This window comes from Petromyzon marinus, unplaced genomic scaffold (genome assembly GCF_048934315.1).
Source record: "Petromyzon marinus isolate PM22_M1 ecotype Great Lakes invasive population unplaced genomic scaffold, UKy_Petmar_22M1.pri1.0 PM_G_Scaffold_25, whole genome shotgun sequence".
In the NCBI taxonomy this organism is placed as follows: domain Eukaryota; kingdom Metazoa; phylum Chordata; class Hyperoartia; order Petromyzontiformes; family Petromyzontidae; genus Petromyzon; species Petromyzon marinus.
The window spans coordinates 2711676-2730328 of record NW_027422817.1 but is presented as its reverse complement, the minus strand read 5'-3'; the positions used below and the strand labels follow the sequence as shown (position 1 = coordinate 2730328).

At 46.9% G+C, this 18653-nt stretch overlaps 1 pseudogene; it reads right to left on the bottom strand.

Moving 5' to 3' along the window:
* Positions 1-3188: 3188 nt before the first annotated feature.
* On the bottom strand, positions 3189-12920 carry LOC142913379 (putative RNA-binding protein 46 pseudogene; annotated as a pseudogene).
* Between the last annotated feature and the right edge of the window lie 5733 nt (positions 12921-18653).

The window sequence follows — 18653 nt, the reverse complement described above, 5'->3', positions numbered from 1 at the left end:
GGCTCACGCAAAAGCACAAAAGGGGCGACCCAACGGGGCCCGAAATCAAGTCGATTCGCCGAGTCGACAAATGTGCATATTGCCCCGGAGATGGCAACTGACAGTCGAGTACGGAAAATCGTGATGTGAACAGATTCTGTTTATGTGCGACACAACTTCACGCACATGGTCCCACGGGGAAAGACGGAAAAAGTCTGAAATATGTTGACGTGTAAATCAGCAAATCAAATTAAATCCACAGAGGAGGGAGAGAAGGATCCCAAGCATGCGACACTCAGAACCAAAAGTGGCAGAGACTCGGCCCAGAAAGTGGAGAGAGAGAGAGGAATAGACTTTTCAGGACTTTATTTCCACTAAAAAAGTAACAAAAAAACATTACAGCAAAAAAACACCAAAATTGAAAATCAATAAAACATCAAACTCTTAACAGCGGTATGTGCATTAAATACAAATGGCACCGGGATAGAGGCTGTGGAAACGAGGCGGTGCACAGACATCTCCATGTGCAGCAAAGTTGTTCAAGGGTTTTTCAATTTTATAAAGAATCAAATGTTTTGACATCAGAATGCGATGTGAACAATATATATTTTTCTCCCCTACATTTTCAAAACGAAATGGTGTTGACATGTCAAACACCTGAATTCGTTTTTTCAAGGATTCTGTTGTCGTAGCTACGTATGCAGTCTGCAAGTTTTTTTTATGTGGGCACGTGCAAATATTGTCTGGGTACATGAAAATATTCCTTTGAACATGTGTCCTATATTTGTAAGTTAATAGAAGTAGAATTGAAACATTAGCACAATGTAGATTTGTATATTGTAGGGTAGAAATATATTTATCATAGCGATGATCTAACATTGGTTTAATACAATTTATATTTTTACTTAGAATACTTTAGCCATGCAATAGACTAAATATAATGCTTGTGTTTTAAAAGAAAAAAATATATTTACTAGGATTAAAGTTGAGCGAAAGATTTTATAAAATCTGAGGCTTGGAGAATTGCATGCTGGGAATTAAATTGAGACAGAAAGGCGTTAATGCATGGCTTGCAGAGCAGTCGCACGTTACAGAGATCATTGACAAAACAGAATGCGATGTGAACAATATATATTTTTCTCCCCTACATTTTCAAAACGAAATGGCGTCGACATGTCAAACACCTGAATTAGTTTTTTCTTCAAGGATTCTGTTGTCGTAGCTACGTATGCAGTCTGCAAGTTTTTTATGCGGCCACGTGCAAATATTGTCTGGGTACATGAAAATATTTCTTTGAAAATGTGTCCTAGACACTATATTTGTAAGTTAATAAAAGTAGAATTGAAACATTAGCACAATGTAGATTTGTATATTGTAGGGTAGAAATATATTTATCATAGCGATGATCTAACATTGGTTTAATACAATTTATATTTTTACTTAGAATACTTTAGCCATGCAATAGACTAAATATAATGCTTGTGTTTTAAAAGAAAAAAATATATTTACTAGGATTAAAGTTGCGCGAAAGATTTTATAAAATCTGAGGCTTGGAGAATTGCATGCTGGGAATTAAATTGAGACAGAAAGGGGTTAATGCATGGCTTGCAGAGCAGGTGCAGGTTACAGAGATTATTGACAAAACAGAATGCGATGTGAACAATATATATTTTTCTCCCCTACATTTTCAAAACGAAATGGCGTCGACATGTCAAAAACCTGAATTCGTTTTTTCTTCAAGGATTCTGTTGTCGGTTTTCATTAAAGTGCAATGACAGGGTGACACCTGCTGACATCACAGGGTGACACCTGCTGACATCACAGGGTGACACCTGATGACATGACAGGGTGACACCTGCTGACATGACAGGGTGACACCTGCTGACATGACAGGGTGACACCTGCTGACATGACAGGGTGACACCTGCTGACATGACAGGGTGACACCTGCTGACATCACAGGGTAACACTTGCTGACATCACAGGGTGACACCTGCTGACATCACAGGGTGACACCTGCTGACAGGGTAACACCTGCTGACATCACAGGGTGACACCTGCTGACATCACAGGGTGACACCTGCTGACATGACAGGGTAACACCTGCTGACATCACAGGGTGACACCTGCTGACATCACAGGGTGACACCTGATGACATGACAGGGTGACACCTGCTGACATCACAGGGTGACACCTGCTGACATGACAGGGTGACACCTGCAGACATCACAGGGTGACACCTGCTGACATGACAGGGTGACACCTGCTGACATGACAGGGTGACACCTGCTGACATCACAGGGTAACACCTGCTGACATCACAGGGTGACACGACACCTGCTGACATCACAGGGTGACACCTGCTGACAGGGTAACACCTGCTGACATCACAGGGTGACACCTGCTGACATCACAGGGTGACACCTGCTGACATGACAGGGTAACACCTGCTGACATCACAGGGTGACACCTGCTGACATCACAGGGTGACACCTGCTGACATGACAGGGTGACACCTGCTGACATGACAGGGTGACACCTGCTGACATCACAGGGTGACACCTGCTGACATCACAGGGTGACACCTGCTGACATGACAGGGTGACACCTGCTGACATGACAGGGTGACACCTGCTGACATCACAGGGTAACACCTGCTGACATGACATGGGGTAACACCTGCTGACATCACAGGGTGACACCTGATGACATCACAGGGTGACACCTGCTGACATCACAGGGTGACACCTGCTGACATGACAGGGTGACACCTGCTGACATGACATGGGGTAACACCTGCTGACATCACAGGGTGACACCTGCTGACATCACAGGGTGACACCTGCTGACATCACAGGGTGACACCTGATGACATCACAGGGTGACACCTGCTGACATCACAGGGTGACACCTGCTGACATCACAGGGTAACACCTGGTGACATGACAGGGTGACACCTGCTGACATCACAGGGTGACACCTGCTGACATGACAAGGGGTGACACCTGCTGACATCACAGGGTGACACCTGCTGACATCACAGGGTGACACCTGCTGACATCACAGGGTGACACCTGCTGACATCACAGGGTGACACCTGCTGACATCACAGGGTGACACCTGCTTGCATGACAGGGTGACACCTGCTGACATCACAGGGTGACACCTGCTGACATCACAGGGTGACACCTGCTGACATCACAGGGTGACACCTGCTGACATGACAGGGTGACACCTGCTGGCCTGGCAAGGGCTTAACAGGTACAGCCACAGAGGTAACAACCAATCAGGGAAGGAGGCGCATTTGGGGCAAAGGCAACAGGTGGGGCTAGCCGAGTTACTCCGGTAGCCTGCTCAAAAGGTTCCACGAGAGGGCGTGGCCGGAGGCGGGGCCTAGCCACGCCTCTGGCCACGCCCTCTCGTGTAACCTGCTCCAAGGTTTCACGAGAGGGCGTGGCCGGAGGCGGGGCCTAGCCACGCCTCTGGCCACGCCCAGTCCACCTTGATGGTCCGGCCCCATAGCTGCAAGTTGATTCGAAGGAGCTTCCGCCGGGCCATGGCGGCCGCATGATGGCTCCGGTACTCGATGAACGCGTAGCCTCGGTTGAGGGTTTTGTCCCGGTAACAGACGCTCATCGTGACGTCCACCACGCCCTCCGTGGCACCGCTCATCGCCATCATCACCTCCGCTCGCTTCTTGTCCTTTGGCAGCCCCCCAATGAAGAGGTGGCGATTGTCCACGCTGAAGTGGACTCCAATGCGGCGTCCGGGACGGATCTCGAATTTGTTGAGTTTCTTGACGGCATCCGTAGCTTGGGCGAGCGTCGCGTAGGTAGCGAACGCATAGCCGCGGGTCTCTCCGCTATAATCCATCATGAGGCGGAGCTGGTAGAGCTTCCCCACCATCTCCAGCACGGGCACCAGCTCATCCTCGTAGAGGTCGCGCGGGATCCCCCCCAGAAACACCTCGCAGCCACGGGCGGGAGGGGGCCCCTGCCAGTCGGGCGGCGGTCCGCACTTCCTCTGTCCGTTCTCCTGGACGATGTTGTACCCCGTGCGCAACATGAGGTCCAGCAGGACCTTCATGCAGGCCATGCCGAGCACCGATGGTTTGGCTACTACGGTGGTGCTGGGGCAGCGCCTTGGGGCCCGGTGGAGCCCTTGACACTCCGCGCGGTCGCCTCGTGCCGACAAAGCCACGGGGGGAATCAGCTCCTGAAAAGCCAAATCCCCGGCAGGAACTCGCTCGGCCCAAACCTACAGGCCAGCAGTGAAGAGAGGAAGAGAGAGAGAGTGGAGACGGATGGAGAAAGAGAGACGCGTTTGTTCTGTCCATGGGCCTAAATGTGTCGTTAGCGTAGCCTGTGCAGTATGCATACAGCGCTTTTGTCAATCCACTGCTCGATGAAGCCCTCCCCCACATTGCGCAGAGGAAACAATAAACACAAACTCACACGGTTCCCGGCATGCGTTTGTTTGTCCTCGGAAATGTTCACCGAGCGATGATTTTGCGTTTCGAGCGGCGTTTGACTTCGCGCGGTGAACTTCGCCCGTGATGACATCACTGGGCACGACAGGAGAGGTCGGCACTGACTTTTAGCGCCGTTTTTTTTCTCCCCATCCAATAGTCCATGAGACGCTTCAAAATGAGACCGTTTTGCCGGTATCAAAGTATGACAAAATAAGAATAGATTTGATCCTTTTTTGGCAATAAACCGGGTGTTTAGATGTTCAAACACCAAACAGAAACCTTCTTCAATGAATCTTAAGATCTGTTTTATTGCCAGAAAGGATACAACCTATTCATATTTTTTCATAGCCCATGAGATGTCTCCTTTGTCGGTACCACGTGAGGTGGCCTAAATTGAGCAGTTTCAATTTCTCTACGTGGCCAGTGATAAACAAATGCAATAAGTGAGACTATCAAGTAATTTACTTTCATTTTCCATCCAAATAAATGGGTACGACTTAAGTTTTGCTACCTTAGGTGGTACCGAGTTCTGCTCTGGACCATGAGTGGGCCGTTTAATCAATTTTGGCCAGTTTTCAACATTGTTAGGTCCCTAACAGCAACAGAGCTGTTGTACTACAATTGTGTTCATATTGGATCATCTTTACAACAGAGCAGACATGCAGACAGAGCTAATGCTTTCAAACCCTCATTGTTGAAATGTGAGTTTACTTGCAAATGGAAGCACAGTCCCAAATCATGACCGCAGAATGGTTGGAGCGAGTTGTTGGGGAGGGTGGTGGGTCTGGGGTTGAATTGCCATCATCAAAGCAGCACACGCCCCCCACCTTATGAACCACACAGAGTAATCACGCGAGCCAGACGTTGTATAGAAATGATTATTGTTGTTAGTGTAGCGTTCACCAAAACGATCCAGCATATGTTTTATTTGGTCACGCCATTCATATTCAGATATTCATTTTGCTTGTGTTTCAGAGTGGGCCGATTCATCTTTGATCTCATGAAGATGCCAAATCGCAAATAGGTTTTGATCAAGTTGCTAAAAGGATACAATTTTTAAATGGATATTTTAAATCAATGGAGTGCATGTTTTACAATTCACGCAGCTCAATAACGAAATAAATTATATCGCATGGTTTTAATTAAGTAAAATATTTTATATATATGAATTTATAAATGTGTCATGAATTATGGTGATGAATTTTGATTTGACCATCTCTTAAATAACCGCAGTTATAATTAGAGCTGGGATATCATCATATTTCTCAAGTCGTCGATCACTCAACCAAATATATCGGTTTCATTACTCGACAAATTGGAAAATAATTAGTTTTTTTTTTTAAATTTGTCCGCATATGTGCCACTGGATGGGAGGTTATGGGCGCGGCATAATCAGTTGTATCATGCTGGGCGTGGCTTGTAGGGGGTTTCCTACCTTCGGGAAGCGTGACGCTGAAACGGTCGCTGTTTTTTAATCCACCCGAGTTACTGACCACGCGTTCCTCTGGTTAAGGAACCTTCACGCAAACTGCGGTCATCCTCGCAGTGCCTTTTGGCTCAGCCACCGAACAAAGACGGTCACGGTGTCGCACGCTGTCAGGTGTGTTTCTGCAGCCGCCTGGAATACTTTTTATTACTATATTAGGAAGCCACTGGAGCTATGCACATTCACATCTAGATTTAAAACTCATTTCTTTAGAACTGCTTTTTGTGTTCTAAGCTCTTTCGGTAAAGTCATGTTGAAGGGAAACAATAAAATAATAAAATATATAAAACACAATAAAAATTCTCACGACGTTTCGACCATAACACAAACGGTCATCATGATTTTTATTGTTTTATATATATTTTATTACTTTATTGTTTCCCTTCAACGTGACTTTACCGAAAGAGCTAAGAATATGAATTTCTGCAGTCACGAAAGCTTTAAATCAAAATGTAACTGCTTTGTGTTTAGTCTTTTGTCCTTCCCCCACATCTCTGATTGGCACGGTTAACTACCGTACAGCGTGAAAGAAGTTCAACAACATACATGCACACAAAAGTTATAAGTCAATTCACATAATCGACTAATCATATCAGCTCCTAGCTATATTGCACTCTTTGTAGGTGAGTAGGTCGGTAGCTGCACTACTGTTGTGACATTGCCTACACGATTAACTCTGCGGTGGCGAATAGCGTGAATGGTGTGTGTGTGTGATAATTATACATGACGACAGTGGTGTAGCTTGTACAGAATAAGTTAACACGATTTTTAATTTAGAGAGCATCTACATGCAACCGAATCTCACGACGCTATACCACAACAGACGCGTGCACCTAACCGGTAACAACGAGGCGTGATATTTGTCCGGTATTTTAAGAGAGAGACGGCCATAGGCAGAGAAGAGGAGGAAATGTATTTAGCTTGGACGTGGACAGATGGTTGAGGGAAGTAAGTTCCAGATCTTGGAGGCAGCAAGAGGAGAAGGCGAAGCAAAAGACGAACCGAGGGTTGACCTCTACACAAGGAGAAGGTCAACTCGCTGCTTCGATCAGAAACCTTCGGCTCCTGCGGCGCAGAGCGCACGGAGGCGGTGCCTGGTGTAAGAGGGGAGATGAGGCTTGCACGTTGGAACCGGCGACAGTTGAATCCATATTCAGAGACGTTCGATTTGTGTACAGGATACATCACGTGAGAGCCCGGAGTGCAGCGGAGGGGGGCGAGGCTGATTCATTCGGCCTCAGAGGAACGCCGTGACCCTCAACCGGTCCGTCATCAGTCTCAGCCGTGGTCTATCCGCTGCGGGGTGAAGGGCACCCCCCTTGTCAGTCGCTCTCGGTACTGCAAGGGCCACGTTACACTTCACTCCTGCGTCACGAAGCGATCCCGTAGCGCCGTCTCTACACGGGTTGGGCCAGACGTGGGCAAAGGACGACCCGTTGGGCTTTTTAATCCGGCCTGCCGAACTTGTCCAAATATTATTATTGTTTTTGTTGTTAAATTAAATTTTACCTTTCTCCTGTAATGCCCCCGTTTCCCAGATTAGACGGCGCACTTTGACCGGGAGTGCGGTAATTGTTTTGGGCGCAGGCCTCAGACGTTTTCGTGATGTTTGATCAGTCACATTACGACACGTTTTTGTGTCGTTCATGTTCATGCAATTTGTTAAAATTGCCTTGCAAATGAACGCTTTGCTACCTGTTAAAGGCTAAATCCTTCCACATAATGATTTTTAACGCCGTCATTTATATTTAGTTCACACAAACGCTCCGTCCGTCTGTTCCTGGCCCGGCACCCTCTTGTCAAATTTTAGAACCCATTGGTGGCACCGTGAGTCAGGAAATCTGCCCCACCCTGGGTTGGACTCTCGGGCGCGTTCTGCGTTCCTCTGGCTGCCACTCGGACTGGAAGAGTCACACTCCGACTCGGTGCATCACACAGCCTTGAGAACAACGTTTAAACTATATTCTTAGCTCTTTCGCTAAAGTCACGTTGAAGGAGAAACAATAAAATAATATTGTTTTATAAATATTATGAGACCTCCTTTGCCAGTAACAAGATATAGGAATAGGTTTTAGCCTTTTAACTGGCACAAAAACTGACACCTTTATTCAAGGCATCATGTTTGCAATAACCACAACACAAGCAGTCAAAATGCAAACAAAAAAGAGCCCAGTCTCCACTGGTGTTGGACCAGAAGACGCCAAAATTCAAGGACAGTGCATATTATTATCAGAGTTGTCTTTTTTGTTTGCATTTTGACTGCTTGTGTTGTGGTTATTGCAAACATGATGCCTTGAATAAAGGTGTCAGTTTTTGTGTCAGTTAAAAGGGTAAAACCTATTCCTATATGTTTTATATATATGTTATTATTTTATTGTTTCTCTTCAATGTGACTTTACCTGAAAGAGCTGAGAATATGAATTACTGCAGTCACGAAAGCTTTAAATCAAAATGTAACGTTTAAACTATTTCGTGGAAGTAAGTTGTTTTTGCTCTTGTCAGTAGGCGCATCTCTACACCTTGCAATGTCCTGCAACTGGCGGCGGCCTTGGGCTGCGGTCGTCTTTGCAACAGAGCTGCACTAAGCTCAGTGGGCCTCTTCAGCAGCTGCTGAGACTCAAGTCTGTAACGTGGATGAAGCAGCGGTGCAGTGGTTAGAACACTGAGCCATGACCCCATCCACCTGAGTTTAACTCCCACAATGGATAACATCAGTGGTCAATTACATAGGAACCTTGCCCTGTTCTGTCCCACCCGACATCCCCACCACCACCACCAACATCAACATCACCACCACCACCAACATCATCACCACCACCGCCATCATCACCACCAACATCACCACCAACATCACCACCACCAACATCTCCACCACCGCCAACATCACCACCACCAACATCACCACCACCAACATCACCACCAACATCACCATCACCACCACCACCAACATCACCACCACCAACATCACCACCACCACATCACCACCACCACCAACATCACCATCACCACCACCAACATCACCACCACCAACATCACCACCACCAACATCACCACCATCAACATCATCACCACCAACATCACCACCACCACCACCAACATCACCACCACCATCGCCACCACCAACATCACCACCACCACCAACATCACCACCACCACCATCACCACCATCACCATCACCACCACCACCATCACCACCACCAACATCACCACCACCACCACCACCATCACCACCAACATCACCATCACCACCACCACCACCAACATCACCATCAGCACCAACATCACCACCACCAACATCACCACCACCAACATCACCACCACCACCAACATCACCAGCACCACCAACATCACCATCACCACCACCAACATCACCACCAACATCACCACCACCAACATCACCACCAACATCACCACCACCACCAACATCACCACCAACATCACCACCACCAACATCACCACCACCACCAACATCACCACCACCACCAACATCACCACCACCAACATCACCACCACCATCAACATCACCGCCAACATCATCACCACCACCAACACCATCACCACCACCACCACCAACATCACCACCACCACCAACATCACCACCACCAACATTACCACCACCAACATTACCACCACTAACATCACCACCAACATCACCACCACCACCAACATCACCACCACCAACATCACCACCACCACCACCAACATCACCACCACCACCAACATCACCACCATCAACACCACCACCACCAACATCACCACCACCAACATCCCCACCACCACCAACATCACCACCACCACCACCACCAACATCACCACCACCAACATCACCACCACCACCATCACCACCACCACCAACATCACCACCACCAACATCACCACCACCAACAACACCACCACCAACAACACCACCAACACCACCAACATCACCACCAACATCACCACCAACATCACCACCACCATCATCACCACCACCACCACCAACATCCCCACGACCACCAACATCACCACCATCACCACCAACATCACCACCACCACCAACATCACGACCACCACCAACATCACCACCACCACCATCACCACCACCATCACCACCAACATCACCACCACCATCACCACCACCAACATCATCACCACCAACATCACCACCACCAACATCACCACCACCAACATCACCACCAACACCACCACCATCACCACCACCACCAACATCACCACCACCACCATCAACACCACCACCACCACCACCAACATCACCAACATCACCACCACTAACATCACCATCACCACCACCAACATCACCACCACCACCATCACCACCACCAACATCACCACCACCATCACCATCACCAACATCACCACCACCATCACCACCACCATCACCACCACCATCACCAACACCAACATCACCACCAACACCACCACCATCACCAACATCACCACCACCACCATCACCACCACCACCAACATCACCAACATCACCACCACTAACATCACCATCACCACCACCAACATCACCACCACCATCACCACCACCAACATCACCACCACCACCACCATCACCACCACCAACATCACCACCACCACCACCAACATCACCACCACCATCACCACCACCAACATCACCACCAACATCCCCACCACCACCATCACCACCAACATCACCACCACCAACATCACCACCAACATCACCACCACCACCAACATCACCACCACCAACACCACCAACATCACCACCACCATCACCACCACCAACATCACCACCAACATCCCCACCACCACCAACATCACCACCACCATCACCACCACCAACATCACCACCAAAATCACAATCACCACCAACATCACCACCACCATCATCACCACCACCATCACCACCACCATCACCACCACCACCACCATCAACATCACCACCATCACCACCACCATCACCACCACCACCATCACCACCAACATCACCACCACCATCACCACCATCACCATCACCACCATCACCACCACCACCAACAACACCACCACCAACATCACCACCACCACCAACATCACCACCACCAACATCACCACCATCACCATCACCACCATCACCACCACCACCAACAACACCACCACCAACATCACCACCAAAATCACAATCACCACCAACATCACCACCACCATCATCACCACCACCATCACCACCACCATCACCACCACCACCACCATCAACATCACCACCATCACCACCACCATCACCACCACCACCATCACCACCAACATCACCACCACCATCACCACCATCACCATCACCACCATCACCACCACCACCAACAACACCACCACCAACATCACCACCACCACCAACATCACCACCACCAACATCACCACCATCACCATCACCACCATCACCACCACCACCAACAACACCACCACCAACATCACCACCACTATCACCACCATCACCACCACCACCAACAACATCACCACCAACACCACCAACATCACCACCACCAACACCACCACCATCACCACCACCACCATCAAAGACAAACTATAGAGATGCCCCCCCCCCCCACCGTACGAGCCCTGGAACGAGACCCTTGGGGGGCGAGCCGCTGTTCAGTCTCCAGCAGCAGCAGCTGCCGCCGTGTGGCGCACGATGGGGTGACCAAGCGCCTGAGCGCGCGCCCGCCTTTGTCTCCCCAGCGAGCCCCAGGCGGCCAACATCGCCACCCTGGGCCGGGTGAGCAATCTAGCCGAGACCGGCGACACTCCCGGGGACCAGGCCTCACTACGGCACTTACCGGCGCAAAGCTCCGTAGGTGTCTGGGGGAGGGGTCTTGATGAGGTTACACACGAAACTGTTTCCTAGTGCGCTGGTGGAAGAGGAGGTCGCTTATGTCCGACGTTCCGTGTCACTACCACGGACGGGTGACTTGCGCGCGTGCCTGTGATCGCGTCAGAGGCCTTAGCTTGACGCTTTCAGAAAACGTAGCGTGGATAGGCGATCACGTGTTTAGCGAGGCTGAGATTCCGTAGAACTGATAAGCACTGCCCGTAGACTCAGCACTGCCCATAGACTCATCACTGCCCATTCACTAGGAGACAGAAAACCCCAATAAGCTGAAATAGAAACCGAATAAACTTAGAGAGAAACCCGCGAAACGTAAAAAGCTACTGAATGCATGGCTGTGTGTGCTGCTTTGCATTGTCGTAGCTACGTATGCAGTCTGCAAGTTTTTTTTTTATGTGGGCACGTGCAAATATTGTCTGGGTACATGAAAATATTTCTTTGAAAATGTGTCCTAGACAGTATATTTGAAAGTTTGTGAGTTAATAAAAGTAGAATTAAAACATTAGCACAATGTAGATTTGTATATTGTCGGGTAGAAATGTATTTATGATCTAATATTGGTTTAATAACATTTATATTTTTACTTAGAATACTTTGCAATGCAATAGACTTAATACAATCACAACTTTGTCTTTTATATATATTTGGAGATGCAGTGAAAAACTTTCCCAAAATTCATCACACGGTTTCAGTTTTTTGATTTTCAGTTTTATTTATTTTGGTTATAGTCCCGTGAGCCATTCGGCTCTTGAATCGGGTGCAACCACAACAAGCAAAAAAACAAAAACACGACCAAGAAAAACATCTTACAGTGACTCTGTGTGACTGTGCAAACAACACTGTCATGGCACGCAATGAGAGGGCAAATGTCATAAATATTCCTGTAAGCCCTCGCATCTTCAACATTAATGTTGCCATAGAAACGTTGTGGGGTGTTTTGCTTAATTTAAAAAAAAGAAAAATTATTATCTGTTATTTTTATTTTATTTTCTATCTACGTGACTTTACCGAAAGAACCAAGAATATTAATTCTTGCAGTCACCAAAGTTTTAAGTCAAAACATTCACACGTTGACAAAGCCTCACCTTGTGTTGTTGTGGGCAGGTCGCTTCTGATAACAAGAGCGGTATAGGAACTCAAGCGGGCTTGGCCTGCTAACAAAAGAAAATAAAAACTGCGTGAATATTTACAATAAAACAAAGTTACAAAGTAACCAGCCGGGTGAAGACAAATTAAACTTAAGCGAGATAATTAAAGTGAATGCAATCAGGCGAGGGCAGGAGGCAAGGCCCCGCGTGGCTAGGCCCCGCGATGTAAAGTTCCAACCTGGACATCGATTCCCATGCTCGCTGCTACTCAACTGACATCCCTACGAGAGAGAGCGAGGTTCTACCTTGGTAAACAACAACAACCACCACCACAACCACCACCACCATGAGAATTTCTCACCTCGGATTTCAGTGCAAGCGCGGATCGGCAGCCTCCTTTTACCTAGCGACGTCACGCGGGTAAGCAAGTAACATGACGCCACTTCCGGGGTAAGAGACACGCCCCTCCCACAATGAGCGGCTCTGTAACTGAATAAATTATGTTAATGAGCCCGGCCCAATGTCGAGGGAAAGGGCGTGGCTGCTGAACCCGTCGCAATAAACTCGCGACGGCTTCAACGAACACATTATGTTAATGAACCGCCAGTCACTGGGCGTAGCTTTGCCCAAATAAGGATTGCCACTGGAACGATATCGGCAGTGACCCAAGCGGAGGTGACGTCACGATCAAGTAGCGCGGTGGACGGGGTTGGGGGAGTGTGAATACCTTGGTGACACGACGTCACTAGCGAGGTACACCTCCCGCTGGCACTTCATGCCAATGAGGTCATGGGGATGGAGTTTAAGTTGATTTAGATTCATTTTCCATTGCCCCCTCCCTTGAGTGCGTGAACTCAGCAACAACAACGTGGACATTATTGTGTATACGTACACACTGTGTACACTTTGAGGCCACGTGAAGCGTCAAAGGCTCGCTGGAAGGAGGAAGTCGCGTGACAGACTCAGCAGTTGCGATGGCTTAACTGACGGATGGCTATCGATTAGAAATCACATATCCCCGAGTCTCACCTGTGACTGGCACCGCCTCACGCTGTTGTGGATCCCCACGTGGCTCGGAGCCTCAAAAACTTCGTGACTCCTGGGTGGTGATACAAAGACAAAGATCCCCCGTGTAGCCTTAACAGACTGTTGGGGCAAGTGCTGTTAGCAAGTAGCAGCACCACCTATGAAGGCCGGAATGGTACACGAAGGGAGTGGGTGGCCAGCACCGCGCCCGACCGCCTTTGTCTCCCCAGTAATGATGTTTGCACACCACACCGGGTACTCACTTGAGGCTGAGTCGACCTAGGGGAGGCCCAGAACCGGTTCAAATAATCGTCACTGGGTGTTGGCTGTCGTTATGTTCGTAGAGCAGCGTACTAACCGCTGGACTACCGCCGAACACGTTACACACACACAGTACACACACACACGGTGCACACACACACACGGTACACACACACGGTACACACACACGGTACACACACACGGTGCACACACACACACAGTACACACACACGCACAGTACACACACGCACAGTACACACACACGCACAAACACACGGTACACACACACACAGTACACACACACACAGTACACACACACAGTACACACACATGCACGGCACACACACACACGCACAGTACACACACGCGGTACACACACACAGTACACACACACAGTACACACACACACAGTACACACACACACAGTACACACACGGTGCACACACACGCACGACACACACGCACAGTACACACACACGCACAGTACACACACACAATACACACACACAGTACACACACGTACGCACGGCACGCCCACACTCCTTCAGTCACGTGACTAAGGTTGACGCGCCGCCCCGTCTCCCGAGGTGACCTCTTGGCTCTCTCATCTCTCCTCGACACGTAGATTCATTTCTTACTCTTACCTAGAAACGTCATTGTCTGTCTGTCTCTGTGGACGCAACTTGCGAGGAATTGTACTCACACACTGTGGGGTTTACGTTTCAAATAAAGTGCCCAGATACCACGCGATAAGCCCCGTGGTGAGCCAGTGCTATTCCTATTTCCAATCCGTCAACGTGAAAGTAGTAAAATTAACAATTTATTACCAATCTCCACATATATTAAAGGCAAAGTTGTGAATGTGTGTCTGTTCAAAATGTTTAGCGTACTTCCCGACACGCACCAAGCTTGAAATTTGCCATGTGGGTAATTTCCAGACTGTACACCATGCAAACATAAAAATACACTTTTGTATATTTTTTGGGGGGGCGCGCAATGGATAAGCATGAAAACACCAAGATACATAGGACTTACTTTGATTAGAATCTTGGAATTGATTGTGTACATGTTGAAATTGTTAAATGAGCATTTTGAGCACACTGCTGTTTTAATAAATGTTCATGATTCTGAGAATATAAGTGTAATTCTGAGCATCATAATGACCATATTGGAATTATCATGAATGGGGGTTCAATTATTTTTATAATAGGAATGCGGTTTTGAGCATGACTATTGATATTTCGGACTCATTTATGACAATAGATTCACGATTAAATTGCAATTTTGTTTTGCTCATCAATCAGGATACTGTTAATGATGCGCATGCCCATAAATTGTTGAAATTACTAGAAATGCAAGTTGTGTATACTCTCCAACCCCATTCCTCTACCTACCCATTCCCTTGACGGGCTCCGTGCCCACTTAAACCCATGACGATGGCGGTGATGATTCCACCTCTCGCTGTAACAATCAAAGCACCTCCAACTTCTGAATGCAAAGGTGCTGGGTTGGTGCAACGCCAAAACACATCGTCAACGCCGCTCCCAAGCCCGCCCTACGTCAGTTACATCGTTAGAATCAACCAAATAAAAAATTCCAGAGGAAACTAAAATGACATTACGCAATCCCCAAAGTCGCACGCGGTAGGCTACACAACTCGGAGAACGTCAGACTTCAAGACTTGCATCATCATCATTCTTCCTCCCCACAAGTCATCGCACGTCAATATTCAACAAGCTGCACACACGTGCAAGTCACCTCTCGACCCGCCACCTGCACAGTTAACGCGATCAGACCCGGTGGTCAAATTAAAATTGTGTCGTCTTTGGTGACGTATTACAATCGGTGTAATTTTAATGATGTACGTACAGCAACTGCTGTACGTACAGCAACTGCTGTACGTACATCGAATTATATCATTGACAACGGGGTCCGCTTTTGCGGTATCTGCGTGCGGTCTTTTAATTATATAGATACGTAGTCAGTTCATTAGTATGGGGTTCCTCTATAAGGAATTGTAATTGTAAAATGTATTACTTAATACGATTCCAGGCTGCACTTAGCTTGTAGAAGTCAGAGCAGTTAAAATGACTGTACATGTGTAGGTATAAAATAAATTTAAATAAATGTAATTTATAAAAAAATGTAATTTAACGTAGATATAAAATGAATTTAATTAAAATAAATGTAATTTATTAAAAATTTAATTTAATGTAGGTATAAAATAAAATAAATTTAAATAAATGTAATTTATAAAAAAAAATTAAATTAAACGTAAGTATAAAATAAATTAAAATCAATTTGATTCATTAAAAAAATTCAATTTAATTTAACGTATTTATGAAATTAAATTAAATTTATTACACATTTAAATAAAATTTTACGTAGGTATAAAATAAAATGAATTTAAATTATAAAAAAAATATTCATTTATAAAAAAAAATACGTAGGTATAAAATACATTTTAATTAAATTAATCAAAATTTCAAATTAAATTTAAGGTAGGTATAAAATGAAATGTAATTAAAATAAATAATAAATACATTTTCATTTCTACCTCCGTGACTTTACCGAAAGACGCAAAGAGTGTGGACCCACGTGACATCAGGGCTGTCCTAGTCTAGGCAAGGCCTCAGGGTGTACCGGGCCTTTCACAACAGCAACAACAACAACGGTTCTCTTGAGAAAATGCTTTAAAAAATAAAGTCAACATAGCTTACCTTGACACTCGCGAACTTTAATGATTAAAATTATTAAAACACAACTAAACACTCACACGCACATGGGCACGCGGCGTTCAGCGTGTGGGGCATTAAAAATGGTAGCGTCCTCCCGCGATTTGATTGGTCGCCGCGTGCCAAAGTGGGGAGGGGGGGAGAGCCAGCGATCCGATTGGTCGAGAGGCAAACCTGGGCGCGTCTCCGGCGATGGTGCGCAGCGATTGGTCAATGGTTGTCCTATGCTAATTTTGGTATGCTAATTAATTTGAATCTGTATGCTAATGTAGTTTATTTATCCATACTCATTAAGTTTATTATGTTTATCCTCAATTAGTTAAAAATTTATGCTCGTTTAGTTAACATTCTATGATAGTATCGTTATATTTTTTTATGCTATAACAGCAGTGCATACTGACTGTGGTGGTACCTGCTATTACAGTAGTACATACTGTGGCGGTACCTGTTATAATTACAGCAGTGCATACTGCTGTGGTGGTACCTGCTATGTTTACAGCAGGCATACTGACTAGTGGTACCTGCTATGATAACAGCAGGCATACTGACTAGTGGTACCTGCTATACTTACATCAGTGCATACTGACTAGTGGTACCTGCTTTCACTACAGCAGTGCATACTGACTGTGGTGGGACCTGCTAAGGTTACAGCAGTGCATACTGTGGTGGTACCTGCTTTCACTACAGCAGTGCATACTGTGGTGGGTACCTGCTAAGGTTACAGCAGTGCATACTGCTTAAATGCTTTATCACGTGTCGTGAATGTGATAGTTTCATCCCAGAAATGGTGCCCTTGACCAGCCCAGAGCAGACATTTCCCTTTGCCTTAGAACCTGAGGTGGCACAGCATTAGCAATTCCAAGTTCTTCATGTGACCAATAACAACGAATTATGTGGCAAGCATTTGAAATGAGTGGGTTATGACGTACTGTACTTCACTCTTATCGACCACTAACATAAGTCTGTGTTACTGGCGTTGTGCTGCCTTGGCTGGTACCAACTTCTTCTTTGACCACGTGGACCACGCGGATGAATGGTCTACGCGAGTTGAGCGACCGATGGAGAAGACTTATGGGGGCACGCGGCGGGAGACTCTCAGGCGAAATCGTGGAAGTAGCGTGACAGAGGCCACGAGTGGAGGATAGATGCATGCTGGCGAGACGTCGTCTTCAGTTTAATTTAAGTTTCACGTGTCAGGTGTAGAGCCCTGTGAGCCGTGCGGCCCTTGACTCGGGTGCAACCGCAACAAACAAAAACGTGAACATATTCATGTTGTGGGTCACTGTTGATGATGTGGGTCCCTACTGACGAGGTGAGTGTCCATATTCATGTTTTGGGTCACTGTTGACGATGTGGGTCCCGATTGAAGATATGGGTCCAGATTAAAGAGGTGAGCGTCCCTTTTGATGTGGGTCTCTATTGACGAGGCGAGCATCCCTGTTGGCGATGTGGGTCCCTGATGACGATGTGGGTCCGTGTTAACGATGTTAGTACTGAATTGGTCCTCGTCTAATAGCCTATATGTTCTACCATATGTAAACCCATACGACAATAAATGTTACAATACATAGCATGTATAAGAATTCAAATTCATGTCAACCACCACTCACCCTCCCCTCGACTCACTCCCATGCTCAGCCCTCCACTAGGGTACCCCCCCCCCGCCCACACCGGTGGCAGAGGGCCTTGTTGGACCCAAGACACCTCTCCTTCTTTCCACAGAGCTACAAGACAATCAGAGTTTAGTCGTCCTTCACATCGTCAGCAAGATGGATGAGG